The 14,039-nt window shown below is 44.8% G+C and overlaps 1 long non-coding RNA gene across 1 annotated transcript in view; it reads right to left on the bottom strand.

Moving 5' to 3' along the window:
* Positions 1–867: 867 nt before the first annotated feature.
* Positions 868–14,039, bottom strand: part of LOC101903066 (uncharacterized) — a 172,592-nt gene continuing 159,420 nt past the window's right edge. The window contains exons 2-4 of the long non-coding RNA XR_001502243.3: positions 9,970–10,046; positions 5,960–6,030; positions 868–4,218 (exon numbers count right to left, since the gene is read on the bottom strand). This is a non-coding gene — a long non-coding RNA (uncharacterized lncRNA). The remainder of the gene's footprint in view (positions 4,219–5,959; positions 6,031–9,969; positions 10,047–14,039) is intronic.

Genomic DNA, 14,039 nt, shown 5'->3' with positions numbered 1-14,039 from the left:
CCCCAAAACAAGATGTAGACAATTTCCATCATTCCAGAAAGTTCCCTTGTGCGTCTTTCCAACCCTTTCCTCCCCGCACATGACCCCTGTTCTGATTCCTGTCACCACAGATGAGCTGGTACCTGAGCATCAGATGAATTGATTCATACAGATCATGTGCCTTTGTATCTGGCTTTTTAACCTTTTCTTTCATTTTTGAGTGGGGTGAAGTTCACATAACATAAAAAGCATCATTTTAAAGTGTGAGATTCAATGGCATTTAGGACATTCACCATGGTGTGGAACCACCACCTCTATCAAGTTCTAAGACATTTTCATTACCCACCCCCAAAGCAGGGGTCCACACCCTCCGGGATCTAATGCCTGATGATCTGAGGTGGAGCTGATGTAACACTAATAGAAATAAAGTGCACAATAAATGGCATGCATTTGAAATCCTGAAACCACCCCCGGCCCAGACTGTGGGAAAATGGTCTTCCATGAAACTGGTCCCTGGTGCCAAAAAGGTTGGGAACAGCTGCCCCCCAAGGAGACCCCGCCCCCAACAAGCTCGCACTCTCCAGTCCTTTGCCACCCCCAGCACCTGGCAACTGATCACCTGCTCTCTGTCTAACCTTTACTTTTTATGGCTCATCAATCCTCAACCGTCTGGTTAAAGTCCCACGAGTAGAGAGGGATTATTGAAAAGAGAGCCAAGGAAGAGAAAGCAGAAGGACAGAAGATCAAGGCAGACAATCAACCCATAAAGAAGGACGGCATTCCAGATGATCAAGCCTTGAAGAAGGACAACATTCCTAACCAGGAAGAGAAAGACTATTCTTTCTCTTGAGGGAAGGCTTCTGTTCCAACCAGTCTTAAAGCCTGCTCTAGTGCTATCTTGGCAAGTGGTGATTTATTTTCTTATCAACAAAGCACAGTCCAGGGGCAATGTTGAAACAAGAAAAGCTCCACAGCTGGCTCTCTGTACAAAAGGCATTGACATAAAAACCAAAGTAAATGTTAGCATCCTGGAAACAGCAGCAGGTGTTTTAAATACAAGAATAGCAGCCGGTTTGGGAGAATTGTGACCACCTGCTAAGCAGTATCTACTCAGAATTCATCTAAAATGGTCATCATGGGGATGGATGGTTTCTGACTTCTGGGCGTGTTCTGCCATCAATCTTCTTGCTTAGTCTTCCTTTGCAGGGGATTTCTGGATAATTTTCATGTTTTCTCACCGGATTCTTGTTCACCATCATGTGCTTAGCACCTAAAACCTAAGATGGTGCTCGGCACAGTGTTAGTTGCTCAGTCGTGTCCAGTTCTTTGCTGTCCAGTGGCACGTGGGATCTTTCCGGACCAGGGATCTAACCTGCATCCCCTGCATTGGCAGGCTGATGCTTAACACTGGACTGCTGTTACTTCTGTGTCATAGACATTTGTGTGCGTCTCCTCTTGGACAGAAAAGGTCCATGTGTTAATATCCGTGTATCATCCAGAGAACTCGTAAAGAGCCTTTTCAGGTTCCAAGCATTCACTGAATATTTGCAGAATTAAGGAATCACCAATAATTCCCAACTAGATACCAGCACTGAACTAAGCTTGAACTCTCAGAGGTTAACTCTCTTGTAAGTTTGTTAACTTTGGCTTGAATTGAATCTCAATGTCCCTGAAAACAGCAACAAAAAGTCAAAGGAAAGGACTCTCATGGCCATGATGGAATATTCTAGAATCCTACTGTGACTTCTGACTCTGATTCCTTGAAAACCCTTGTGAGATGGGTCCTATAATTATTTCTGGATGAGTAATGGGAAAACAGAGGCTCTGAAAAGTGAAGGACTTGTGTGGGGTCATAGAGTGTGTGAGTGGTGAAGTTCACACTTGAACCCAGGCAGCTCGATTCGACCCTCTGCAGCTCTGCCCACCAGTCCGTGCTGTCCAAGGCAAACTGACCCCTGCAGCCAGATTCCCGTGTCACTGAGTTGATCTCCTCCACTTCCAGGTGAGGAGCAGAGACGTATACGAGGCAGCGCTAGGACCAGTGCTCCGGGCTCCCGGCTCCCAGCCCACAGGCACATTCTCCTGTTTGCCTCTCAAAGGGAGGCCTCACTGGGGACCTTGGGTGCCCTGCCTCAAGGCCTCCAGGTGCTATTTACTCAGTTAGGTGTGGGCTCTGCCTGGCTCCCAGGCTGCTGTTTGCACAGTAAACGTCACCCAATCTGTACCACCACCAGTGGACGGGAACAGCGACTGAAAGGAACCTTCTTTTGCTGGTTTCGGACACCTTGACTTGGGTTTTCAGTTTCTGTGTCATACCATGCAAATTACTGAAGGTCGCCTCAGAGGCGTCTCGTCCTAAAAGCAGTGGGCCTGGCCTGGGTCCTTTCTACGCCTGTCCAACCTCCAGAAAGCCAGACAACCTCTGAAGTCACAGGGATGCAGGTTTGAATCCCAGGTCAACCACGTGACCTTCGGCTTACCCTCTCAGAGCCTGATCATCCTCCTCTGAGAAACAGAGCCAATTCCTATCTTGCCGAGAAAAGAGAGCAGAGGCTAGGAGTTATGCACCATGCCCGGCTCATGTCCTGTAACTGTTTGCTCATGTTCTAATAGTGACTTATTTCACACATCCTCATGTTGGGTTCTTTGAAAATAAAAGGAGCTTTGTAACTTAGGAGGGCCCAAACGAGGTTTCTTGTTCTTTGTGACCCTGATTTCCCGTTACCTGGCTTCTTCTGGGAAGAGGGTTCCAAGAAAACTTTCAGAAGTAGAGAGCAAACAAACAAGGAAGATTTTAACCGGTTAAAAGAGACAGCAGATTCTGCCTTTCTCGGGAAGGCCACTGCCTATGGCTCACTCATCCACTCATTCAGTAACTTTACCTCCCTGATCGATTGATTTCCAACCAGTGGTTCCTGTTTTCCAACCAGGATATGCAAACAAAAGCACTTACTGGAAGGGAGGTCTCGGGGCCTCTGGATTTCATCAGCTGCCCACTCTCCCAGGAGAGCAGGTGGGACCAGTCGAGCCAGAGGCCAAGGCCAGGAGGCAGGCTAAACATTTCAAGGTCTGTGGGGCCTCTTCCTCTTGAGTTTTTAATTTCAATGGGATGCACATAAGAAATGCCAAGGAGGAAGCAGTTGATTTGTGGTTGCCAAGCCAAGGAGGGTACAGAAGAAAAACAAGATGAAATGGAAAAGGTCAACAACCTCATTGTGCAAAGTGAGGAAAGCTGCAGGCTCGGGGGAGGGTGGCGGGAGGGGGCACAGACGCAGATCCCAGAACCCCAGGCTCCCACCTGGCTCCTGACCCCGAGGGATAACTCCTCCAAGGGACTCAGGAGAGGGACAGCACCCTCTGAACTCAGATACCCCAATGTCCCTTCTGTCTCCTTTAAGGAGAGAAGCAGAGTAAGGAACTGGGGAGTGAGTGAGTGTGCAGAATTGAAAACCAAACAAGGGAAGGGTGGGGAGGATGGGAAGGTATCTTTTCTCTCTCTCTTTCCTGTCTCCATTTCTAAAGAAAAGTTGTTGGTTAAAATGAAAATATCAAGGAAATCTTGAAGGAGGCTAAGGATGAGGGTAAGAAAGGGGCAAAGGATGTCTCAGGAGAGTTGGAATACATATACCGAAATCCAGAAGGGTCTTCTTATCCACTCAGCCTCAGGAACGGTAGCAGGTGTCAAAGGTTGAGATATGGTGTTAGTTTCGGGTCTTTTTTAGCCCGGAATGAACTATTACTGCTTTCTTGAGATTCTAGCTCAGGGGCCAGGTGGCATCTAGCTTCTCTAGCAGGGAGAAGGAGCAGGGGGAAAAGTAAAGCTAAATCCTACACAAACTCCTGCTCATCCTTCAAGGCCTCATGAATATTACCTCCTCTTGGAAGCCTTCCCTGATGGCCCTGCAGAGCTAGGCCCCTGCTCCTCAGTCCCACCCCTAAGGGTTGCTTACAGTTATACAACATTAGTCACTTATTATCTGTCTCCTCTTCTAGATTCTGCTCCCAGAGAGGAGATAAAGGCAGCACAGCGCTCAGGATGAATGACTGACTCCAAATCAAGGTTTTTCTGGCTGTGGTTCTAATCATAGTGTTGGAAAAATCAGTTCATTGCACATGGAACAGAAAAAAAAAAAAAAAAAAAACAACTACTGACTGCAAATAGTTGAGCACAGGTGAAGGACGGAAATCTTCAGGAGAACCTCAAGTCAGTGCAAACTGTTCTCCTTCTTGTCCTGGTCCCTGGAAGAGTAAGGGGACATTTGCTGATCAAGATTAGGAGTGTCCCTTTAGAAAACTGTTTTCAATTTCTTCCCCCCAAATGTTTAAAGTTACACGTAGACAACACACTTCCTGCAAGCCTGAACAAAGTTGATTTTTCAGGACACTGATGAAACACACCAATTGAGAAATTTTATTTTCATCCAAAGCTGTGCCCAGGGTGGCTGTCTTCTCTACCCCTTTCTCTGTTCTGGAAAGTAAAGTCAGATTCAGAGGCCCTTTGATTTGTAAACTCACCTGGTCACCTGGAAGGTGAATCTAAAGGATCCCTGGCATGTGGCTTTGGGATGTCGGAGAACCTGCATTCATTCCTTCTGTGGCAGTGCCTGTTCCTGGACAGCGCTGCCCAGGGTGGGAGTCTGAGGCTGGCGGGTGGGCACTCCGGTCACCAGCGTTTTGTTATCTAGTGCCGAGGAGGCTGTTTGTGGGCGTGAAGGGCTCAAACAGGGGGTTATCTCTGCTGATGTCAGTTTCCTTCAGATTCCAAGACAGGGAAGGGCCGCCCCGGTAAGTGAAGGGGCTCAGACTGGACTGCCTTTGCTTCGGAGCCTGGAACAAGCTCCTTCCTGTGTTCCAGTCACTCAGGCACTGTTAGGTTGCTTTCAGGCACATGCCTGTCTTTTCGAGTAAAAACAGACAAAAACAGGGCCTCCCAGGGGGCCCAGTGGTAAAGAATTCACCTGCCAATGCAGGAGACGCAAGTTCGGATCCCTGATCCGAAAAGATCCCACGTGCTGCGGAGCTCATAAGCCCATGTGTCACAGCTACCGAGCCTGTGTTCCAGAGCCCGGAGCTGCAACTGCCGAGTCCACGTGCCACAACTACTGAAGCTCGAGCCCGTGCTGAAGCCACCACAGTGAGAAGCTGGCACACCACCACTAGCCCCTGAGATCATTCCGAAACTAGAGAAAAGCTCGCACGGCAATGAAGACTCAGGACAGCCAAAAATAAACAAATAATTTAAAACAGAAACAGACAACAACAATGAAAAAAAAGCTCTTCAAGAGATCCATGATGTATTCCTGGTCCCCAGCAGAGCCAAGCACTAACCCCCACCCCGTGCTGTTCAAGTTTAGCAGTCGGTCCCCCACCTCTGGCTCCCATGCAGGCATAGACCATGACGAGGGCTTTTAGGAAACACGTTGTGGATCCTAAGGATTGTAATAAACTCTATATAATTCTGGAACTCTAGGTTGGAAAACACAACTCGTTTTCAAACACAAAATGATTCTGTTTAGTACGAAACAACAGAGTCCCCCACTTTTTTTTCTGGCTGCGCCTTGTGATTTGTGAGATCCTAGTTCCCCGACCAGGGATTGAACCCAGGCCCTCCGCAGTGAAAGCTCGGAGCTAACCATTGGACCGCCAGGAAGGTCCCAACAGGGTCCTTTTTTAAAAAACTGCAGATCCCAACCTCTTCCTCCCCAGATCCTGCAGCCTTGCTCAGCTGTTCTGTGCAGAGCAACTCCCACGAGCCCCCCAGCCCCAGGTATGGCATCATCCAGGCCCCGCCCCGGAATCTCACCGGAGGTCACAGGTCTGTGTACCAAGGCAATGTTGGCAGTTCTCTGCTGGGAATGTTGTCCTAGGTCACACAGACAGAACCGGTCGTCGGCAGCCTGTGGCCAGGTCCAGCCCACCCAGGGGACATGCGGGCCTTTTGTCCTCTTGTTGGGGGAGGGCGAAGCTGGGGAAAACTCACCTGGTGTCCATCCCTATGACGCCTCTCCTACATGTCATCCGTCACTATGGTCCACCTTCATGGGCACTTTTCTGCATGTAATCAGTGATCAAATTTTATATTCAGACATATTTTAAAGACTTGGACCTACCATTGCTCTACTTGGCTTTCTGGGACCTGTCAAAACTCTGGCTACCAGATATCAAAAGATAGAAGGAAGGATGAGAATTGAGTGAAACTACAAAGAGTGTGGGAATGACACGTGGTATGAAGGTGGATGACCCTTGGTGAGAGTAATAACATGAATTGTGATGCTTTCTCTGCGTCATGAGCTGTGTATAACATATTATCTTGGTCGACACTTGATTCTCATTTTCCTAACAGGGAAATTGAGGCTGAGAGAGGTAAAGTAACTTGTCCAAGGTTACCTAACTAGTATGTGTGAGAGCTGAAAACCTGCCCGATGTCCATTTGTCTATGTCGCTAGCCCAGGCCTCCAGCTCCCAGGTTGCAAGGACTGTCCTTACAGGGTCTGGAAATGGAAGATGCATGGTCTCTGTTCTAATATTCTAGGAGGCAATCGTAATTCTCGTCCTCCGCTCCCAAGGCTTTTCTCTTTTCGTATTTCTTTTATTTACCAAACCAGAGTTTGGTCCATATTTTACCCAGCTGACTCTTGGAGCTGCATAAATCCTGGATGTTTTCATGAAAAAAAGTTTATGAGAGAACAGAAAATGTACAGCTCGCTATCTTTCCCCACAGGAATATTAGATGTTCAAAGGTAGCTATAAATAAAAGACAGGAGGATTTTTTCTTTTTTTAATATTCAAAGTCCCTGGGCCATTCTCAAGAAATCTTGTCTCCTACAGGCCAGGTCAGGATAAAACTCACAGCATCACCTAAAGGCAAGGCCATCTCATCAAAGAGGGAGGGATTCAATTGCTATTATTTTAGAGTCAGAGCCTCAGGGTATGTATGTGTCTGGGAAGGTTGAGTTTAGGTAAATCCAGCACTGCAGATAAATATCACTTACTGAAATTAGTCATGAAACATTTTGCAAAAACAGATATACCATACGAAAGCTAAGCAATCAAAACCAAGGCAGGATCCTAGAACAGAAAACAGAAAGTAAGGGAGAAACTGTTGAAATCCAAATAAGGTCTAGAGTTTAGTTAATAGCACTGTGTCAGTACTGGTTTCTGAATTTTGACAAATATAACAATGGTAGTGTAGGTTGAAAACACTGTGTATGTGTGCTCAGTTGTGTCCATCTCTTTGTAACCCCATGAACTGTAGCCTGCCAGACTCTTTTGTCCATAGAATTTTTCAGGCAAGAATACAGGAGTGGGTTGCCATTTCGTACTCCAGGGGCTCTTCCCAACCAAGGGACTGAACCCACGTCTTTTGTGTCTCCTGTTCGGGAGGCGGATTCTTTTTCATTGTGCCACCTAAAAAGGCTGATAACATTACGGGAAGCTAGAACTGTTTGTGTAGGGGAGTGGGGCGGGAGGGTGGCATAAAGGAATTCTATTGGCCTTGTAACTTTTCTGTTGATCTAAAATTATACCCCAAAAAAGTCTATTAAAAAAAAATTTCACAACCAGCACATTGATATATATTTTCTTAGGACTAATGAAGGGCACCTGCCCCACTGTAACTTCTTTCAAGTAAGATAAAACTTGCTCCTCCTGCTGCCTTTGAACCTTGGTGTCAATAAAGGTACTGACAATGGAGAGTCTGTACTTTCTTCAAAAATACAAAAACAAACGTTGAGCCATTTACTGCTCTGGGTCAATGCCAACTGTAAAAGAGAGTCATGTAATATCTTTTCACTTTTCAAAGAAAACTTTTCCTTTTGTTACTGTCTGCTCCCTTTCAGGCTCTGTTTAATTTACTGAGCAAATGAACAGCAGCATTTTACAGAAGCCAAAGGAGTATTGAATTTCTTAGAGCCTTAATACACACAAATGAACTTCAGGAAGTGTTGCAACTCTTCTCCAGAAAGGGGTGGGCAGCCCGAAGGATTGAAGGAAGCATCCGCCAGCAGGACCAGGAGGACTTCCTGCCCACGTGTTGGTGTCTTGTTACTCAGATGGTTCAAAAATGTCTGCCTTTAAACACATACTCATGAAATCAAAAGCACTAGAATCACTAGTCCTAGCAAACCAAACGACTGCATCCATTTCTCACCGGTAATGAATCCCTGTGGTTTCAGGTCAGTTTCTTAGCTGTGACAGATGGACCACAGTCATGTAAAAGGACAATGTTACGGGGAAGGGGAACTGGGTGAGGGGTGTAGGTAGCACTTTCTGACTAAAATACAACTTTGATTCTATTAAGGAAATAAAAATAGTGTATACAGACTTTGGCTTTTCACTCTTTCCCTTATCATTTAAGAATTTTTCATTTCTCTTTGTGAGACCATAAAAAGTTGTCTTACAATTTTTTGCTCTCCTTTACCATCCAGTTGGTGTTTATAACAATAAGCCATGTAGCACTTTCCTGCTAGAATCTGTCTCTTGACTATAGCATGAGTGCCTATAAAATAAGATACCAGGCATAGGCATAGGACACAGGCATCTTTAACAGTGAGTGTCAAAATCATGGTATCAAGGAGCCAGGATTCCTGAAATCTATTCCCATTATTGTCCTGGACCATTTTAATATCTATTTTGTCAATGAACAGGGAGATTACAAAGATGAGTCAGATGTAGTCCCTGCCTTCAGGGAGCTTACAGTTTAACATGGAGATCTAGGTAGGTAGGCAGTACTGCCGATAATCATAGGCAGCAAGTTTAGAGCAGTGGATCTTAACAGTGGGTGGAGGGGGAGGTCTTGGCTCTCAGGGACACTGATCATGTCCAGAGACAAATTCTGGTTGTCGTAATGGGCAAGAGTGGGGGTGGGGTGCTACTGGCATCTAGTGAATGCTAGTAAAATTTCACAATGCACAGGACAGCGCCTCACCCCACAACAAAGGATTGTGCAGCCCTAAATGTCATTAATGATGAGGTTGGGAAACTAAGGTTTAAACAGAGAGAGGAAAAGGACATTCCAGGAAAATGATGGGACTGTAGTATGGGACAGATAGATAAGCTGGAAAAGTGTAGCTTTAAGATGATTATTTTGCCCCTTAGAACTTACAGGTTGTTGTTTTTTTTTTTTTTTTCTGGCCACAAAATAGTGATGCTATAATGCTAAGTCGGAGAAGGCAATGGCACCCCACTCCAGTACTTTTGCCTGGAAAATCCCATGGACGGAGGAGCCTGGTGGGCTGTAGTCCACGGGGTCGCTAAGAGTTGGACACGACTGAGTGACTTCACTTTCACTTTTCCCTTTTATGCATTGGAGAAGGAAATGGCAACCCACTCCAGTGTTCTTGCCTGGAGAATCCCAGGGACGGGGGAGCCTGGTGGGCTGCCGTCTCTGGGGTTGCACAGAGTCGGACACGACTGAAGCAACTTAGCTGCAGCATAATGCTAAGTGCCTCATCTCTTTTCCCGGTATTGGAAGGGAACTGACAAAAATTTTGTCTCTGGGATCCACCTACTTCCTGTCACTCTACTTCTTCAGCAGTACTAGTAGCCCATTCACAAGAACAACAAAGACAGTGTTTGGAAAATCTGACTTAGGGCATCGTGTAAGTAAGTGTCTGTAAAAATGAGGATTGTGTTGTATGGCAGATAATAAAAACCCAGGCACCATGATAATTCTACTTGTCACATGTAACTTGGGATCTGTAAGCAGGCAGTCTAGAACTAGGTCAGGGCTAGATGACCACTCTCTGACGGCATCAGGAACCCAGACTCGTTCTGTCTTTACTCTCTGACATCCTTAGTTTGTGGCTTCCTCCCTCATGTTTGCAGGGTGGCTGATGAATGTCTCAATCTTTCCACTGTCATCAGCATTGCAGGCAAGCAGCACTGCCCGGGGGGGAAAAAGGGGCAACAGTCAAAAGGCGTAAGGCCTCCCGCAGAGCCTTCATTTAACAAGCTTTCCCGGAATCCTCTCTGCCTACTACTTCCACTTACCACTGGCCTGAACTTCATTCCACATCTACTCAGAGTTTCCAGGGAATTGGGAAGCTGAATGTTTTCAGTTAGGCAACCTGTACAAAAGTATTATTATTATTTTTTTATAAGAAAAATAGAATATATGCTGCGTAAATAACTAGAAATATTGCCTTAGTGCCTTAAAATGAGCACATTCCAGGCTTTAGTAATGAGTCCAAGACAGACCAGTTTTGTCTTGAATTCTGCTTTCAAGAAAATGGTATTATGTAGCAATCTGCCAGAGTAATTTAAAAGATGTTCTGTCTTTTAAAGCATATTGCAGACAACCTAACAGTTTAATAGCCATTTAAAAATATATTTATTTGAATGTCTAATGTGTACTCAGCACTATACTAAACACAAAGAAGTGTAACACATGCTTCTGTTTCTAATGAGCTTTTTGAAATCCAGTTGGAGAAACATAACAATGTGTACACAAATGGAAAGCTAGGTAACAATGAAAGAGTTAAATAACAATCTGTACTAGCAGTCTAAGAAAGCCTTGTGGGACTTCCCTGGTTGCTGAAGAATCCACCTAGGAATGCAAGGGGACACGGGTTTAATCCCTGGCCCAGAAAGACCCCACATGCCACTGGGGAACTAAGCCTATGCACCACAGCTACTGAGCCCATCTGCCCTAAAGCGCACGTTCCAACACGAGAGAAGCCACCACCACGAGAGGCCCCAACACTGAGGCCGGCGCACAGCCAGCAAAGGCCAGCGCAGTCAGGAATAAAGTTTTTGTTTTTTTTAAAGAAAGGAAATCACTGTGGTAACAATTTAAGGAAGAATCATCTATGGATCCTAGAACTGTGAGTGAAAATCTAATGAGGAACAGGATAGCTAGAAATCTTAAAATATCTTTCTTATTAAGTACCAGTACTAATTAACTTCAGGGGGTACTATGGTAACCAATTGGTAAGAATTAACATCACTAGTTTGGGGACAAATGGTCATCTTGTGTCTCCTGATAAGATGCACTGAGAAGAGCACAGCACCATCTGTGTATTCCTGCCCATTCTACTTTCCTTACAGGTTTTATCTCAATGCAACATAGTTTTATGCTTAAAAGTCTATTGTTGATTACCTAATAGGCTACCTTGGACAAAAAATACATACATTTAAGTATTTTAAAGCTTTTTTCAAACCATAAAAAATTATTCTGCATGGAGCTATTGTAACAATTTAAATTATGACAAATTTTATAAGCCTTACCAAAACAACTTATATTCCAAATTTTGGTAATTATTAAACACACAGCAGATTAATAGTACTTATTGCTAGAGTGAGGCAGGATTCAGCATTAACTTTATTCCTTTTTTTTTTTTTTCATTAAAAGAGTGCCCCCAAACTTTGTTTGTATACCTAAATGGATAAGTAAGGAAGGCATATTTGGTTATAACAATGCCCTTCAATTGTCTGAACATCTTTCGACTTAGAAGCCAATGATAATGATTTATCATTAAAAATTATGGTATTGAAGTCTTTGCTGACAATTCAAAGGAGTAGAACCAATGGAATTGGAAAGGGATTTGATACTCAGTGATGAAGGTCATTTCCTTTTCCAATCTCATCACTAGTAGCTTGATAGGTCTATTTGTTCCTGCTGCTGCTGCTGCTAAGTCGCTTCAGTCGTGTCTGACTCTGTGCGACCCCAGAGACGGCAGCCCACCAGGCTCCCCCGTCCCTGGGATTCTCCAGGCAAGAACACTGGAGTGGGTTGCCATTTCCTTCTCCAATGCATGAAAGTGAAAAGAGAAAGTGAAGTCGCTCAGTCGTGTCCAACTCTTAGCGACCCCATGGACTGCAGCCCACCAGGCTCCTCCGTCCATGGGATTTTCCAGGCTAGCCCCAGACATTTTTCTACCTCAGGGCAGTACACCTTGGGAAGACTAAGCATGAGTGTAGAGTGTTACAATGGAGACTGAAAAAGAGAGGTGGGAAAAAGAATAAATAGGCAGGAACTTCCCTGGGGGTTCAGTGGCTAGGACTCAGTGCTCCTAATTCAGGGGGCCTGGATTTGTTCCCTGGTCAGGAAACTAGATCCTACATGATGCAACTAAGAGTTTGCCTGCCACAACTAAGACTCCAACTTTAGGATTAGGCTTAAGACCTGGTGCAGCCAAATAAAAAATTAAAAAAAAAAAAGAATCGCTTGCCACCTGTGGTCAGTGGTTCCTGTAGTAGACAGGGCAGTTCTTGAATTTTAGCTTCAGATTGCTTCTGGGTTGTTTTGGTGTATTTTTTTTTTTTTTTTTGCATTGACATTTATTTAGACTTAACGTTCTAAATTAAGAGGAGAAGCGGATGAAGGAGGATGAGATGGTTGGACAGCAACACCAACTCTATAGACATAAGTTTGAGCAAGCTCCGGGAGTTGGTGATGGACAGGGAAGCCTGGTGGGCTGCAGTCCATGGGGTCGCAAAGAGTCAGACATGACTGAGCTACTGAACTGAATTCAATGTTCTACTCTTTCTTGCATTTCACAAAGACTAAGAACTTTGTGTTTTGTATATTTTAGAGCTCTAATCACAAGTGCCTTGTTTTAAAATATTAATGGCATCTGATGCAAGAATTATCAGAGTAACCTTACAGAAAGGATATAAAACTGTTCAAAGGTTTGGACAAGAGTGTTCATGATTCCACGGAGAGAAATCAGCACTGGGTCCAATGACTGGTTTTGAGAATGATTTAACATGTTTATCAAAGATTTTTTTAAAAGGGCCTTGAAAACAAACCTGGGGGAGTTAGTTTCAACATTCTATTTCTACCCCATTGACCAAGACTAAAATGCAATCCTCCTTTCCTCCTCTGCCCCAGCTCTTGTACCTTTTCCATATAGTTACTTATTTACACCATGCTGGACTGATAAAATCCTCATGCATTTTCAAGTCTAAATGATTTAAATTTCTTTTAGTTGCCTTGAGATTTCTTACACAGTGCCAGACATTCTTTTGGTCTTCACAAATATTAACTTAAAAGTCTTCATGACATTTACATGGCTTTTCTCAGAACCTCTTACAGCTTTTCAAGGTCCTTTAACAGGAACATGTATGTCTTAACCAGAAAGCATTGCAAGGAATTTCCCCCAAATGTTCCAGGGCCAGGAGTGAGTCCTACCCTGCATGCACTTTAGGACCCAGTTAGCTCAAGGCTGATGACGTTAAAAGGGAGGCTGGCTGCTTTGTCCTGTTCTCTGATCAGCTCCTATCTCTTTTCCAGTCAAAGGAAGCAGCCTGTGCTCAGGATGCTCTGAGGTGGGCTGATCAGTTTAAATAAAATCACTGAGTTTACTCCTCCGGTTTGGAGGAAGAAAATACTAGGAGACTCACAGTCCAGCCCTGGGGATGACCGAAACCATGCCTTAAAGGGGCCTGTATATTGAGAGATTGAATTTTCATTCATTCCTTCATCCCAACTTGTTTTCTCACCACCAAAAGATAACTGAAAAGCTAGTCTGACTTAATAACACCAAAGAACTACCTGGAAGCATTCTTTCACTCTTTGCCTACCTTCCAGTCACCAGAGATTCACTCACTTCTGGGTCCCTTTAGGGCTTTCTCCGGTGGCTCAGTGGTAAGGAATCCACCTGCCAATGCAGGATCTTTAGCTTCCACCCTTAGGTTGGGAAGATCTCCTGAAGGAAATGCCGACCCACTCTAGTTATTCTTGCCTGGGAAATCCCATGGACAGAGGAGCCTGGCAGATTACAGTCCATGGGGTCACAAAACAGCGGAACACGACTCAGCCACTAAAGAACAACATCCCTAAGAACCTAAAACAGTGCTAAGCACAGAGTAAAGAAAGGGTTGCTTCGTGATTCCAGGGAACTTAACATTTTATAATTTGCTTCAAAAAAGTGAAAATGCCTGTGGAGGGCGTTTCCTCAGGTTTCTCTATTTTAATATTCCTGTGTCTAAACTGGTCCCCAGCTACAGTTCGGAGGCCCCTCTTTCACAAGTACCCCACCCCCACTCCCTTTGCGCCATAACAGGCAGGCAGGAGCCCTGAATCTCCTATCTTTTATACACATTTTTTTTTGTCTTTT

Source organism: Bos taurus, chromosome 17 (genome assembly GCF_002263795.3).
Source record: "Bos taurus isolate L1 Dominette 01449 registration number 42190680 breed Hereford chromosome 17, ARS-UCD2.0, whole genome shotgun sequence".
In the NCBI taxonomy this organism is placed as follows: Eukaryota; Metazoa; Chordata; class Mammalia; order Artiodactyla; family Bovidae; genus Bos; species Bos taurus.
Note: the sequence above shows the minus strand (reverse complement) of the source record. Positions and strands in the feature narration are given on the sequence as shown.